This window comes from Podarcis bocagei (assembly GCF_964188305.1).
Source record: "Podarcis bocagei genome assembly, chromosome: 1".
In the NCBI taxonomy this organism is placed as follows: domain Eukaryota; kingdom Metazoa; phylum Chordata; class Lepidosauria; order Squamata; family Lacertidae; genus Podarcis; species Podarcis bocagei.
Window position 1 is genome coordinate 30,102,766 of NC_138125.1, and position 15,879 is coordinate 30,118,644.

Here is a 15,879-nt window from a genome sequence, read left to right on the forward strand (position 1 = left end):
ATGTTTTTAGATGTGCTTCCATCACATTATGTCTTTACAATACTAAATGTATACTTGACACATCTTACTGTAAGTGCACCTCAGTTGTGGAAGGCGGTCCCCAGAAATCTAGCATCTGCACTGCAGCATTTTCAGCACCAGATGAAGACCTCCCCTCTGCCCAGGGCTTTTCAATCGTCAATTTGCAACTTTTCTTTTCTTTTCTTTTTTTAGTGCTTTTAAGATCTTTGGAACTGTTGCCTCCCCACCTCCACTTTTTAGGTTGAAATCTGAATTTATTCTGTTGATGGTTTTATTCTGTTTTAGATTTCATTCTTATTTTTTATTATATTTTATATATGTATAAATCACCCAGAGAACCTTTTGCTATTGGGTGGCATATAAATACAGTAAGCATGTAAAACAAAAATACATACAATGCAACGAAATGTATGAAGTGGCTTGTTGATTTATGTCCATATAGCCCAAACCTATGCAAGGCTGGCTTGGCTGAACTACATGGACTATTTATTATGCAAGTGTTTTCACAAAACATTTGAGCCTGAAAGTTTAAATCTTCCCTCCCATACATGCAAGCACATACGGGATCATACTCCCAATCTTTTCAGCAAAAAAAAGGGAGAGCGCTTTTCAGAGTTTTCCTATACAACTCTTCTTATATAAAAAGCTACTGATGAGAATATTTCCTATATATTAATTTGGAGCAAGGATTAGTGCGGTAATAATTAAAACAAACATAATTATACTTATCCCTTCCCCTCTGAAATTAGATTAATGATGGTGATATTTCCGCACCAAAGCATGCTTCAGACATCATTGCCTGTGTCAGGACTAAGCAGAGCTGGAAGCACACAGCAAAGGGGAAGAGGATTCATGGGTGGATGAGGGAATTCATTTCTCCCCCTCTCTTAATTCACATGGACAGATCTGAGAACTCCCACACAGAAAAGGAAACAGGGATACATTTCAGTGCTGTCAGAGAAATGTAGGTGCACATTTTAATTTCCTTGAGAAATTACTCCATTCCAGTAAGCAAGCAGGGTGTGTTTGTGCCCTACTTTACTTTAAACAGAGGGGTCTATTTAAAGGGTTGTCCAGTCCAAGGCCAAGAAGAAGAAGAAGAAGAAGAAGAAGAAGAAGAAGAAGAAGAGGAGGAGGAGGAGGAGCTTGGATTTGATATCCTGCGTTATCACTACCCGAAGGAGTCTCAAAGCGGCTAACATTCTCCTTTCCCTCCCCCCCAACAAACACTCTGTGAGGTGAGTGAGGCTGAGAGACTTCAGAGAAGTGTGACTAGCCCAAGGTCACCCAGCAGCTGCATGTGGAGGAGCGGGGACGCGAACCCGGTTCCCCAGATTACGAGTCTACCGCTCTTAACCACTACACCACACTGGCTCTCAAGAAGGAAGAGTAGTTGTTTTGAAATTGCTCAAACACATAGCTCAGTCAGTAGAGCATGAGACTCTTAATCTCAGGGTCATGGGTTTGAGCCTCACGTTGGCCAAAAGATTCCTGCATTGCATAGATGGCCCTCGTGGTCCCCTCCAACCCTGCAAGTTTATGATTATGTGATTCTAATAGCCCTGGACAGGAGACTGAGCCAACACACAAGTCAATGGGTAACAATCTTCCTACCATGACTCTCTCTCTCTCTCTCGTGGGGGGGGGGGTGGCTGGTAATTTGCAATGTTTGCTGACAATATATGTTCAAAATGTTCAAAGTTACCCCAATCATCATCAAGCCACCTTTCTTGTTAAGAAGAGCACAGATATCGACTGAGTACAGCCATGGATTTTCTGGCAAGGCGAAAGCTTCCTGTGCTGGCCCACAATGAAGTTTACTTTTGGTGCAACAATGCATGACAATCTATTAAAGGCTCTGATGATCACATTATACACCCAGTGTAAAAGTTCCCTCCCTGCCCCCCCCCACATACTTGTGCTATATGAAATCAAGGATATAGAACCACAGATCATTTTTCAATTGTTGCATCACTGAAATAATAAAGATGGATGGTTGGGCTTTTTAATGAATTTTTTATTGTTCGTTCATCCTCCCTAAATGTGGATTAATTACTTGGTTTATTTACACTACATTAGGAAATTCGAAGGAACTGTCAAGCACTCAGGGTCATTTGCTAGGATATGCTTTTTCCTCCTCCAAAGCTGGAGGTCACATAAGTCTTATACAGATGCCACTTGCATAAAAGACAAAGGAACTGCAAAGGTCCAACTGAGTGTCTTCACAGAATCATAGAATTGGAGAGTTGGAAGGGACTAAAGGGTCATGGAGTCCAACCCCCTGCAGTGCAGGAATCTCAGCTAAAGCATCCATGACAGATATGTGAGCAAATTCCATGATTTAGCTATGCGCTCTGTGAAGAAGTACCATATTTTGCTTGCCCTGAATCTTCCAACGTTCAATTTTATTATATGTCCTTGAATTCTAATTAAAATAGGAGCCACCAGCAATAGCACTTGTTTACTAGACCGGCTTCTTTGTCGCTGCTGTACTCAGACGCCTCAAGGTAAGGGAGGAGGAGGGAAGCCACCATTGCCAGAGGGACAGGGGGAGGCAGGAACACTTCGCTGCCACTGCCACCAGGAAAGTCCACCACCTCTCATGGGAGTCCGTTCCGCTGTTGAACAGCTCTTACTGTCAAAAAAAATATCTGAATGTTTAGTCGGAATCTCCTTTCTTGCAAATTGAAGCCATTGGTTCTAGATTCAGGTAGGTAACCATGCTGGTCTGACACAGTCAAAATAAATAAATAAATAAAAATTAAAAAATTGTCTGGTAGCACCTTAGAGACCAAGTAAGTTTGTTCTGGGTATGTATAAGCTTTTGTGTGCACGTACACTTCTTCACCTGAAGAAGCTTATACCCAAAACAAACTTATTTGAAGATAGCTATCATTTTTCTTCTCAGTCTCCTCAGCTCCTTCAAGCGCTGCTCATAAGGCTTAGTTTCCACACTCATGATCATCTTGACTGTCCTCCTCTGCACACATTCCAGCTTGTCAGCATCCTTCTTAAATTGTGATGCCCAGAACTGGACCCAGTATTCCAAGTGTGGTCTGACCCAGGCAGAATAGAGTGGTACTATTACTTCCCTTGATCTGGACACTATACTTCTGTTGATGCAGCCTAGAATAGCATTGGGGGTTTGGGGGGGGGGGGTTGGCTGCTGCATCACACTGTTGATTCATGTTAAGCTTGAGGGTCCACTAAGACCCCTAGATCCTTTTCACAGGTACTACTGGCAATCCAGGTGTCTCCCATATTATATTTGTGCAGCTGGTTCTTCCTGCCTAAGTGCAGAGCCTTACATTTGTCCCTATTGAAATTCATTTTGTTAGCCTAGGCCCCATTCTCCAATCTGCTAAGGGCATACTGAATCCTAATTCTGTCTTCTGCAGCATTAACGACCCCTCCCAGTTTGGTGTCATCTGCAAATTTGATGAACATCCCCATAATTCCTTCACCCAAGTTGTCTCATTTTGGTATAAATGGTTTCCACACTACATCTTTAGAAAGCAATGGTACCTACAGGAGCACGTGTGTTACTTAGGATACCAGCAAAGATCTGCCCATCTCCAAGTTCCCTTGTCATCCAAAGTGCACCTGGTGACTACTGCCGAGATATGGGAGGTGCCCACTAGGCACACTTTCCAGAAACAACTGATTACATTTTTGTTTCCCAGCTAGATGAATTGGTCTCTGCCCTGTGTTTCTTCTTTGTATTGTTTTAAAATGCATTTGCTACTGTTTCCTGTGTTGCCTTTAGCTGTTTCGATTGTATTTTGCATATCACCTTAATACACATGTGGAAAACAATAAGCAATAAACAAATACAACTGATAGAGGGATATTTTGGTCCGAGGGCCCTGATTTTTGAGAGCTTGTCTTGCCAGAAAAGTTCATCCGGTGCCTTTCTTTATGCTACTGTGGCATCTGATCGAGGACTTTTACTCTTCCCAACCTTTCAATTCACTCTGTTCCATTTTCTCTCCCATAAGGACAACCTCACTAATCCTATATCCCAAAGCAGGGCATGCACATCTACAGTATTCCTGCCATGTGCCTGTTAAGTTTTGGTGTGGAATCCTCCAGGGACGATTCCACAGGCTCCCTGGCTTGTTCTCTTACTGAATAGCCTGGATGTTCTTAACACTGAACTGAAATGTAGCTTTCATGAAATGTACAATAATAGCTTCTTGTTCTATTCATGGTGTAAATGGTGAGCAGTTTGCCATCTTTGACATGAGGTCCTTATACATATCTGAAGAATTTCAACACATCATATCTTTTCCCCAGGATGAAAACCCCAAGTCACAGATAGGATTAGCAGATCATTAGCCATCTTTATAAATATCTCATAAATTCTTCAATCTTACATCATGTTTCTTCAGTTGCAATGGTGAGCAATGAGTAAAATCTTCCTGAATGGAGCAGTGCCTATGTTCAGTTACTTGTATACAGGATGGCAGCTTGGACACCTTTTTTTGCGGGGGGGGGGGACTATTTCATGTTGGGGTCCTGCTATTTACATCCAAGGCCACTTGCCTTCTCACTTGCATCCCTTACTGGGGGTGGGGGGATCACAGGGCTAGGATCATAAGAAAATTATAAGTGACCTCTGTGAAGCCCACAAGCAATAACTCCATCCTACTCATGTCCTGATATTGTTTGGAATTATCTTGTTCCACCCTGGGATGCAAACCTTAGTGGCAGCAATGTCCACACAAAGAAACATCTCTGAACACATATATAGGTAGAAAGCATTTTTGCTATGACTGAACATTATCAGATGAGCACTATGAAGTTAGATTAGATGACCCTTGGGGTTCCTTCTAACTCCTGTAGAGTTAGATTCTATGATTCTAAGTCCAGAAACAGATATTATGCTGGAATAAGAGTGCAAGGAAACATGGAAGGTATTGCTTTATTTCTCACGGGGAAGATTAATACATGTATCTGTGAACAAATTTGTCCTGATATATCCACCAAAGTACGTCATCTGCCCAGCTAAAGAGATTGATTGCATATAGGTTAACTACTAAATAGCAAAGAACAGTGAAAAGTTGTCTTAAGAAATGGGAAACACTGAATAAAATTTGTAGCCACATCTCAGACTCCCATTCCGCAGAGAAGAATCGGGAAAGGATGCTTGCAAATTTCATTTCAAATGCACTCAGATTTTCTAGCTGTCAAGGGAGAAAACACAGTTGGGAATTGTCGGATCGATGAACTGCCTTGTCAGAAGGTCCAATCACCTAAAGACCATGAAATTATCTTCCCCAAATGCTGTAATCAACTCTACTATGCAATTAGGTGAAAACACACTCTGCCACAGGAATGGGTAACATTAGGATTACAGGCATAGGTTGTAATCCATTCATCTGAGAGTTAGCCACATTCAAGTCAAAGAGAGTTACTTCTATTGAAGACATGTGCAGGGTTACATTGCAAAAGCAGCTGGGATCCCAAAAATATACATCTTAGGTGTCAAAAGCCTGGGTAAAGAGGTGTGTCTTCAGCATTTGCTGTAAGCTGTACAATGAAGAACCCAGGTACACCTCTGTGGGGTTTTCCACAATTTAGGGCTGACACAGAGAATTATCTCTCTCAACCCACCTCCAGCCTGAGTTTATGAGGGCAGTTAAGCAACCAAGAAGGGCCCCCTCTGCTAATCTTAACACCTGATTGGGTCTGTAGGAAAGGTGGCCTTTCAGGTACTGGGGCCTGAGTTATTCAGGGCTTTAAAAACTAATATGAGCACCTTGAATTGAATGGCTCTGATTACTCAGTTCCACATCTCATTCGATCCTACTTTAGCTGATAATACATTTTCTTTGTGGTTTCAATTTACTAAATGGTGCCCACCAAAACATTCAAGAGAGCTCCGTCTCATGGTATATCTTGCTCTTTTTAGAGTTTAAGAATCTTTTGAGCAATTGTATTTCCAAGTGATATCTAGCCTTGCGTTGCGAGGCCTCGTGACCACCCCATTCCCTAAGGTGTAAATAACTAGACAACCTGCAGCATATTGGTTTTTTTGAGATCAAATAAGCCCAAAATTTAATTGGCTACAAATGTGAAGGTTTGGCCATAGGCACTGGGGCAACAGTGCGTGTCACTCCCACCGGTCTCCTGGGAGTGTTTCTAAGGGTGAAGCCAGTGTCAAATTGGGGTGTCCCCCAAGCGGTCCCTGATGGAGGAGTGGTATGGCCCTAGCCCCCATCTGGGCACTGGACAGAAGCCACTCCCCCTGGATCCTTTTAACAGGATACTCTTACCCATGTGGGGGGGGGGAGCAGGCGGAGGCTATAATAATCCCCCACACCTGCCCTCCTCATGTCCCCCAGAAACAGTACTTCTGTCTTGTCAGGATTCAATCTCAATCTGTTTGCCGCCATCCATCCTCCAACCACCTCCAGACACTCACACAGGACTGTCACCGCCTTCACTGGTTCTGATTTGAAAGAAAGGTAGAGCTGGGTATCATCTGCATACTGATGAACACCCAGCCCAAACCCCCTGATGATCTCTCCCAGCGGCTGCATGTAGATGTTGAAAAGCATGGGGGAGAGGACAGAACCCTGAGGCACCCCACAAGTGAGAGCCCAGGGGTCTGAACACTCATCCCCCACCACCACTTTCTGAACACGGCCCAGGAGGAAGGAGCGGAACCACTGTATGACAGTGCCCCCAGCTCCCAGCCCCTCGAGACGGTCCAGAAGGATGTTATGGTCGATGGTATCAAACGCCGCTGACAGATCCAGCAGAACTAGGAAACAGCTCTCACCTTTGTCCCTAGCCCGCCGGAGATCATCAACCAGTGCGACCAAGGCAGTTTCAGTCCCGTGATGAGGCCTGAATCCCGACTGGAATGGATCCAAATGGTCCGCTTCTTCCAGGCGTGCCTGGAGTTGTTTAGCAACCACTCGCTCAATCACCTTGCCCAAGAGTGGAAGATTTGAGACTGGGCGATAGTTGGCCATCGTGGCCGCATCTAAAGATGATTTTTTAAGAAGCGGTTTAATAACCGCCTCTTTCAGCGGGTCTGGGAAGGCTCCCAGGGAAGCATTCACCACCCCACGAAGCCCATCGCCCAGCCCTTCCCGGCGAGCTTTTATAAGCCAGGATGGGCAAGGATCAAGGAGACAGGTGGTTGGTTTCACTCGTCCAAGCAGCCTGTCCACATCCTCGGAGGTAACAGATTGGAATTGATCCCACACAATTTGACTAGACAGGACTCTAGCACTCTCCCGCCCCGGCCCTGCTCCCACGGTGGCGTCTACCTCTTCCCGAATCTGAGCGACTTTATCTGCAAAAAACTTTGCAAAATCATTGCAGGAGATCATGTGGCCCGTACTGGGCCCCGATGTAGCAGGTGGTTCCGCTAAATTGCGGACCACCTGAAAAAGTCTCCTGCTGCTGTTTTCTGCAGATGCAATAGAGGCGGCGAAGAAAGCCTTCTTCGCCGTCGCTACCGCCACTTGGTAGGCTCGACACTGAGCTCTAACCTGTGTCCGGTCAGCTTCAGAATGGGTCATCCGCCACCGGCGCTCTAGCCGTCTCAATGATTGTTTCATTGCCCTCCGATCTGTGGAAAACCACGGGGCTGTCCGGGCTCCATGCAATCGGAGAGGGCACTTCGGAGCCAAACAGTCAATAGCCCTGGTCAACTCCACATTCCAGCGGGCCACCAGGGAATCAGCTGAAAGGCCATCAACATGGGATAAAGCATCCCCTACCGCTCTCTGGAAACCATTTGGATCCATTAAGTGGCGGGGGCGGACCATCCGAATCGGTCCCACCTCCCTGCAGAGGGGAAGGGTCGCGGAGAAGTCAAGTTGCACCAGGAAGTGGTCTGACCATGGCACTTCTTTTGTTTCGCTTTTACTTAGTGTCAGAACACCAACATCCATGGAGGTAAACACCAGGTCCAAGGCATGTCCGCGGCTATGGGTTGGGCCAAACTTATTCAGGGACAGCCCCATGGAGGCCATGCTTTCCACGAAGTCCCGAGCAGCCCCTTGTAAGGTCGTGTCGGCATGGATATTAAAATCCCCTAGGACAACCAAACTAGGTGTCTCCAGGAGAACATCCACCACGACCTGAAGCAGCTCGGGCAGGGAATCCTTGGTGCAGCGGGGAGGTCGGTACACCAAAAGGAATCCTGTACTGCCCCTATTGCCCAACTTCCAGAACATGCACTCAGAGAACTGGGTCTTCCCAATAGGACGCCTGGTGCAAACTAATGACTTCCTAAAAATCACTGCAACCCCCCCTCCCCGCCCACAAGGCCTGGGTTGCTGTGTGTAAGAGAAACCTGGTGCACAAGCAGCGGCAAGAACAGGCCCATCTGCTTCATCCAACAAAGTCTCTGTTACACAAGCCAGGTCAAATCGTCCATCCATGATCAAGTCATGGATGGCAGTGGTCTTATGAATCATTGACCTGGCATTGCACAGCAGCACCTTCAGGCTATGTGGGTATCCCTTGCTGATTCTAGTATCCGTCCGGACAGGACCAGACCCGGAGGCAGGGATAGTCCTCAGACAACGACTAAACCTGCCTCCTCTGTAATTACATGGTCTGGTCTTAGCGTAACTCCTCCTCCTACCCGTGATCACTGAGATCGGTTGTCCCAGCGCATCCCCCTCTGTGGAACATACCCCAGCCATTTTGTTGGCTGGGACCCACTCCCCGGCAGCCCTGACCCTTCCCTTTAAGAACAAAATAAGACCTTAAAACAATAAAAAACCCCAGAAAACAAAAAACAATACAAATGAAAAACTATAAAAATTACAAATCCATTAAAATCAAACAAATTCCCAACTAAACATCCATCCCACCCCCATCCCCGTCCCCGCACATACAAAAAAAAAAGGAAAAGGAACATTTTAAAAAGAACTCTGCGCCCCTCCGGATCCCCCTGGGCCGCAGCAGCAGTGACAGCAACCGTCCCTGTGAGGCCTGTCAGGCCCTGCCCTGGGCCAGGTGGTGAGTGGCAGGAAGGAGCAGGGCCCTCAGACACTCACACAGGAGAGTCCTCCTGGGCAGCAGAATGCAGCAGTCCCTGTGAGTCCTTCAGGCCCCGCCCTGGGCCAGATGGTGAGTGGCAGGAAGGAGCAGGGCCCTCAGACACCCACACAGGAGAGTCCTCTTGGGCAGCAGAACGCAGCAGTCCCTGTGAGTCCTTCAGGCCCCGCCCTGGGCCAGGTGGTGAGTGGCAGGAAGGAGCAGGGCCCTCAGACACCCACACAGGAGAGTCCTCCTGGGCAGCAGAATGCTACAACCTCCCCTCCAACCAAGACTAGGCCTATCCACCTTACAAAGTTGTGATGATTGCTATGAGGTAGGCAAGAACCCAAAGGGTGGACCCAATTTGCCAGATGGGAAAAATTCCTGCCTGGCCCCTAAATCTGGTGACCGACATAGTCCACAGCAAGGTTGTACCATGCGCAAAAAACAACAACAACCCTAATCTGAGGGAGGGAGGGTTGGAGAACCAGCACTGTGAGATAGAAGCTAAAAGGCCCTTCAGGCCAGGCATTTATCCTTGCCCTGGGTGCGGTGCCAATCACCACTACTGGTCAGTTGGCACCATGCCCAGGGGAACGCCCCCCCAAATTTCTGCCACCATTGGCCAATTCAGCAGCAGGAGGACGATCTGGCCTGCAATAGACCAGTTCACAGGGGAGACCCGGGGCCTGTCCGCAAAAACGCCTGCCCAAGAGAGAATAGACTTAACCCACATGGTCAGTATCCTTGACTTGGACACCTTGAAGAAATGTCCAAAACATATTGGGCCCCATCTCAACTAAGGCCTTAATTTGTAGATAGCGCAGACAGCCTTGAAAACAGCCCTTCCTTTTAGTAATAGAAAAGAGACAAAACAAGAGCTGTGCAACTCACTTCACATAGTAAATAATTTTGTAGCACTTCTTATTACCCTGTAATTTTATAGCTCCTAAGTTTATTGGATACATAATGGGCAGATGTGTGCTGTCATTAAAGAGCTTTTAGGAAATGCTGCAATAAAGGTACTCAGCAGATAATAAAATGGAAGCTGAAGCCCTCTGTTTACCACCACATAACCAACAGCAGATGCATTGCCCTTCGTAAGCAGCACCCAGCAAAGTAGATAATGAAGAACAGTTGGTGCCAAGGTTAAGCAGGGAGATTCAAGCAAAGATAGACCCTGTGTAAGTTTGGCAAACTATACAGGCTTCATAATTTACTCATTCCAAGGATTCAAATGCCAGTAATCTAGAATCATTTGCAGACTTTCTAATCAACAAATTGAAGACTTGCCTGGTTAACTGACTCACTTTTAACTGGTTACAGGTAAGTAGCCATGTTGGTTTGCCGTAGTAAAAAAAAAAAAATCCTTCCAGTAGCATCTTAGAGACCAACTAAGTTTGTTACTGAAGAAGTGTGCATGCACTCAAAAGCTCATACCAATATCAAACTTAGTTGGTCTTTAAGGTGCTACTGGAAGGATTTTTTTTTTATTTTGTTTCACTTTTAACTGGATATCAAATAATCTGCTGATGATATTTATTGTCACATGTCATGTGTACTTGAACAAGAATAATATGCAATGAGTTATCAGGCAGCCTGCAAGAGCCTTACATGGTCTAGTTAGGTGGCCTTAAAAAGAGTCAAGTAGGCAAGCTTTGAGGATGGGCTCAGGGCTGGGACTGGGCAAAGACAAAAGCAGGAAACATTACTACTCAAAAGGTCTTTGGGGCCCTGGAGAAGTTCCTATGCCAGCTGCTGGTCTATGCATCCAATCTCGCTAGGAGGAAGTCATCAGTGCAACAGGGGGCTTCCATTTTAGACCCTTTACTACATTCAGCTTCCAACTTGCATGGGAATTACATTCCGGGGATTGTGTGTAAAGCCGAAATCCTGTATAGTTAGAACAAACCTGGAACTGCCCCCACACGTCCATCCATACTTTCCTAAAGCTGGCACACAGAGTAGGCTTTGCCCCCACACCAATGCAAGACGGAGAGCTTTAAAGCTCTCCACCATGTGCGCATTTCAGTTGACCAGCTACCAAGTGCATAGAGCTGTGATCACATAAGTTAAATGTGCACAAGTTGCAAGTCAACTATACACAGCCACCTAGGAAAGGGTTTAGCATTGCAAGCAAGGGATTATTGGCAATTTACTGATTTGATTACAGAGAATTATATACAGCTCCCAGGGTCAGTTCTTTACACAGGCTTGCAGCAGGGTTTCTACCTGTCCTGTTCTAAAGGAAGTGGAGGGAAAGTCTGGAAGCTGGGCAGTGCTTACCAGGACAGTGTAGCAATAACTCTCTGTGCCTGAATGCAACACAACACAGGTCCACCCTTAGCTACCACTTGTATGGGAAAGGCCAGGGGTGTCCTGGACTGAGAAGCATGCTGCATGTTTGAGCTTCTTATTCTTCTCTTAGGCACTATCCAGCAGCTGTGCCCTTTGCAGATATGTAACTCAGAACTGAGGGTAGAGGAAAACTGTGAAAGCAGTCATGCAAAGGAGACAAGGACAAAGTTAATGCAAGCTGAAGAACCATGAAAGTGTTAATGGTCTGGCTTGCATGTTCTATCCAGAGAACCATGACATTTTAATGACTAAAAAAAAAGGTGGTGCTACAAATAAGTTCTGAGGCAACTGGAACTGACAGAGTGATGGCTCTGTGCTCCCAATTTGCCAGGGTTCTGCTGATATTGTTTTAATAATCCCAACTTGTCAGTGATTAGTTTCCAAAGAGGGAAAAGCTGGGGTCAAGCTTACTGGGACCCAAATCATTTGACCTGGAAGTCTGCCCTCTGATCTCAGATGTGTGGAAGCACGCCTGTGCCAACACAGTGAGGTGGTAATGAAGCTCTGCACATACTCTGGCTGGGTCTGAATGAAGTGGTAGAATTTACTGTCAATGCAATGCTGGTCAATGCAAGTCCATGACTTTTTAAGGCTCCATTAAATTAGAAAAGCAACTCCCTGTGAGTAGAAAAATAGTGAAGCAAGGCATGAGCTAGGCTATGACATTTCTCCTTGAAATACTTGCAATACATTGTTGCTTTTCTTCATGCAATGTATTTGCCTCCTCTCAATTCTGCTGCATAGGTAGACTGGGCCTTGGAGGCATTTTCATATTTACTACCACATCCTGTGTGCCACAGCTATATCCCTACACTGAAAGCAGGTTGTGGGGCAGTGCCCTGCCTCCAGTTAACCCTTGCACCTTGCTTATTTGATAGAATCAATATAACTTCACAAAGGGGAGCTGTGGTTGGGATGTACAGAGTATTCAATTTGCTTTGTTCAAGCAATGGTATACCAAGACAGTGAAAGGCATCCATGCTGCAAGGCCAGTGAATTCTCCATCATACATAACAAGTATGATTAAAACTTTCTTCCCTCTACCACTCTAATTAATCAATCTCTGCTTGCAGGCTTAGCTGAAAAGCCTGGAAATGTATTTCAGGTGAAGTGTCTGACAGAGATTGCTTCCAAGCATTCCAAGGCTTCAGTACCCCATCTGTTAGATTTTCATTAATATTATGTCTCATCCACTTGCCCCAAAGAAGAGCATTTGGCTATAGCACATGCATGCACAGAGTCCTACATTTAGTCCCCAGCATCTCCAGGTAGGACTGCGAATCTCCTTTGTATGAAATCCTGGAAAGCCACTGCCCATCAGTATAGACAATGCACAACCAGATGGACCAACGTCCTAACTCGGTGTACTACAGGTTCCTATGTAGCTATGCCTCTTCTAATCCAGAATGTGGCAGGTAAACTGGAGACTGGGAGTAGCCACCCGCACCATATAACATCGACCCTAAAGGATCTACGTTGGCTCCCTGTTTCTAAGCACAATTGTAAGTGTTGGTGCTGACCTTTAAAGCCCTAAACAGCCTCGGCCGAATATACCTGAAGGAGCGTCTCCACCCCCATCATCCAGCCCAGACACTGAGGTCCAGCTCTGAGGGCCTTCTGGTGGTTCCCTCACTGTGAGAAGTTACAGGGAACCAGGCAGAGGACCTTTTTAGTAGTGGTGCCCGCTCTGTGGAATGCCCTCCCATCAGATGTCAAGGAAATAAACATCTATCTGACTTTTAGAAGACACTTGAAGGCAGCCCTGTATAGGGAAGTTTTTAATATTTGATGTCTTACTGTGTTTTAATTTGTTGGAAGCTGCCCAGAGTGGCTGAGGCAACCCAGTCAGATGGGTGGTGTTTAAATAATACAATTATTATTAATAATAATTAAAATTCTTTCCCAACCTGTCTACAGATCTACACTTCTTCCCTGCCCTCTTTGACTCTATTTCTTTTCAAACATTTCTGAATTCTTTCAGAATGTGTGTCATAGAAGCAAACTAATTTACTTAATTTGATCTTTTTCGATCACAGATCTTTAAATTTCTTGGCCCAGAGTATTATACAATATATGCAATTTTGAGGGCAGGAATGGGCTTCTGAATCAGACAGTTCTGTCCTATCTGGTTGAGTTGTACTTATGCAACCCAAAAGGACCGAAAAGTGCTTAAAATGGAAGGCTATTTTTGACACTCAGGAAAATGAACATGAAACGATGCAAGCAGTTCCAGCTCTGCCCCAGCCAAACTGGATTTTTGTGAAAGCCCAGAATGAGTTGTAACTATGATATAAATTCCTATCAGCAGATGTAGTGACACTATATCCAATACATAAGGAACTGACTCAACTCTGAATTTGCCAAGATCTTTCCATTAGTCTGTCAAATTTCACCATTTCACTGCATCTTTATGAAACGACAAGTCTTAAGTCATCCTTCCCTAACCTAATGTCCTCAATATGTCAGGGGTGGTGGGAATCCTAGCCCAAAACATCTGCAGGGCAAGAAGCTGGAGCCGGCTTTGGTGAAGCAAAACATGCTCAACCCAATTGATATAAAGGAGAAGAATGCAAAACGGTCTGGATGCCAGCCAAGATATTGTTGTAAAGGTAAAGGTACCCCTGCCCGTACAGGCCAGTCTTGACAGACTCTAGGGTTGTGCGCCCATCTCACTCAAGGGGCCAGCGCTGTCCGGAGACACTTCCGGGTCACGTGGCCAGCGTGACAGCGCTGCTCTGGCGAGCCAGAGCCGCACACGGAACGCCGTTTACCTTCCCGCCAGTAAGCGGTCCCTATTTATCTACTTGCACCCGGGGGTGCTTTCGAACTGCTAGGTTGGCAGGCGCTGGGACCGAACAACAGGAGCGCACCCCGCCGTGGGGATTCGAACCGCCGACCTTTCGATCGGCAAGCCCTAGGCACTGAGGCTTTTACCCACAGCGCCACCCGCGTCCCAGATATTGTTATGGATGCCCCTAAATTCCTGGGTGCCAAATCCCCCACCCTAAATTTACTAGTTGTGGTTTTTTCCTGACCAAGGAATCATCCAGCAGATAAGCCATTAAGAAACAAAGGCTGGAGCTTAGCAAAGCAGAGGCTGTGCCAGCCACAAATGGGGAATAGTTAGCAAAGACAATACCAGAGCTGGGAGGGGAATGTTTCAGAATCACTGTGGGCCTGAAGTAAGCAAATTGGGGGGGGGGGGTGTCTCAGTTTTGCAAGCCTGAGAGGAAGTGGTCAGAGCACAATATGAGCAGGGAGGGAAAATCCTCTCCAGTCTGGAAGCGGCAAGCAGGAGGCAGAGCTGCAGAGGCATGGCTTACGTCCCATTAAAATCTGAGACGATTGCACCTATGGGAGATGCATGATACCCTCTTGGGGTTTGATGCTGGGATTCCCTTCCAAGTAGAATCAGGTTGCATATAAGTGTAAATAAACCTTCCATCATGAAGACACCACAGTCTCCTCTGTACCTCATTCCCAAAAGAAAACACAGAGCCCAGGTTAAAGTGTGCCTGCAACCCCTGGAATCTCACACCGCTCATGGAGATTGGGGTGGCGTGTAACAATATGTTGCATTTCCTTCAGAAATTGGCATTTCCAGCATCAACAAATCCATCGCCAATATAATGAAACTGATTTGAATATGGTGCACGCTCTGTGCTTCAGTCAGGGCTATGCTTGGTTCTTGTTTCCGGAAAAGCCTGCAGACTGTGAGAAGGTGGCTTCACATCCGTGCAGAAACACACATGATCTCCATAATCCAGATCTTTCCGTCTGCAGAGCACCTTCATTAGCTTAACCGCCACAGCTATTGCGCTCACCTATCGCTGCAGCTGCTGTCAGACTCTCAAGCAAATGAGAAGCCGATAGACACAGACAATGCTAATTGCTCCCTAAAACTAAGCAGAACTTTTAATGCCACTGTGACTCCATCTGTCCTTATTCCACTACCAGCCCTCTGTTTGCACTCCCTGTCATCTGTAGAGCATCTCACTCACCCTTGTTTGCCTTAATGAAACTGACGCAACACTATATGCCAATAAAGCCTCATTGCTTGTGCATTAGGACCTATTATTATCATTTTTATTATTAGTAATTGTATTTATTTATACCCCACATTTTCCCCTGACAGAGACTTAAGGTAAGAACAACATAGGGGGGGATTTAAAAAATTAAACATTGATAGGATTAAATCTCTCTCTCTCTCTTCTCTCTCTGTCTCTGAACTATTAAAACCATATCAATAACTGCAATGAAAACAACACAGCACCAGCCCTTTCATTAAAAGCTCCCGAAAGCTTGTTGGAACAGGAAGGTCTTCATTTGCCAGCAGGACAACAAGGAGAGAGCTAGTCTTGCTTCTCTAGGGAGGGAGTTTAGAGTCTGGGAGCAGCTATCAAGAAGACCCTTTCCGGCATCCTCACCAAGCATACCTGTGAGGGTGGTGGGATCGAGAGAAGGGCCTCTTCTGAAAATGTCAAAGCC

The 15,879-nt window shown here is 45.8% G+C and overlaps 1 protein-coding gene across 26 annotated transcripts in view; it reads right to left on the reverse strand.

Annotated features, from left to right (window-relative positions):
• The window catches only part of NRXN3 (neurexin 3), a 1,270,857-nt gene that overhangs the window by 857,702 nt on the left and 397,276 nt on the right, over positions 1 to 15,879 (reverse strand). The window lies entirely within an intron of this gene.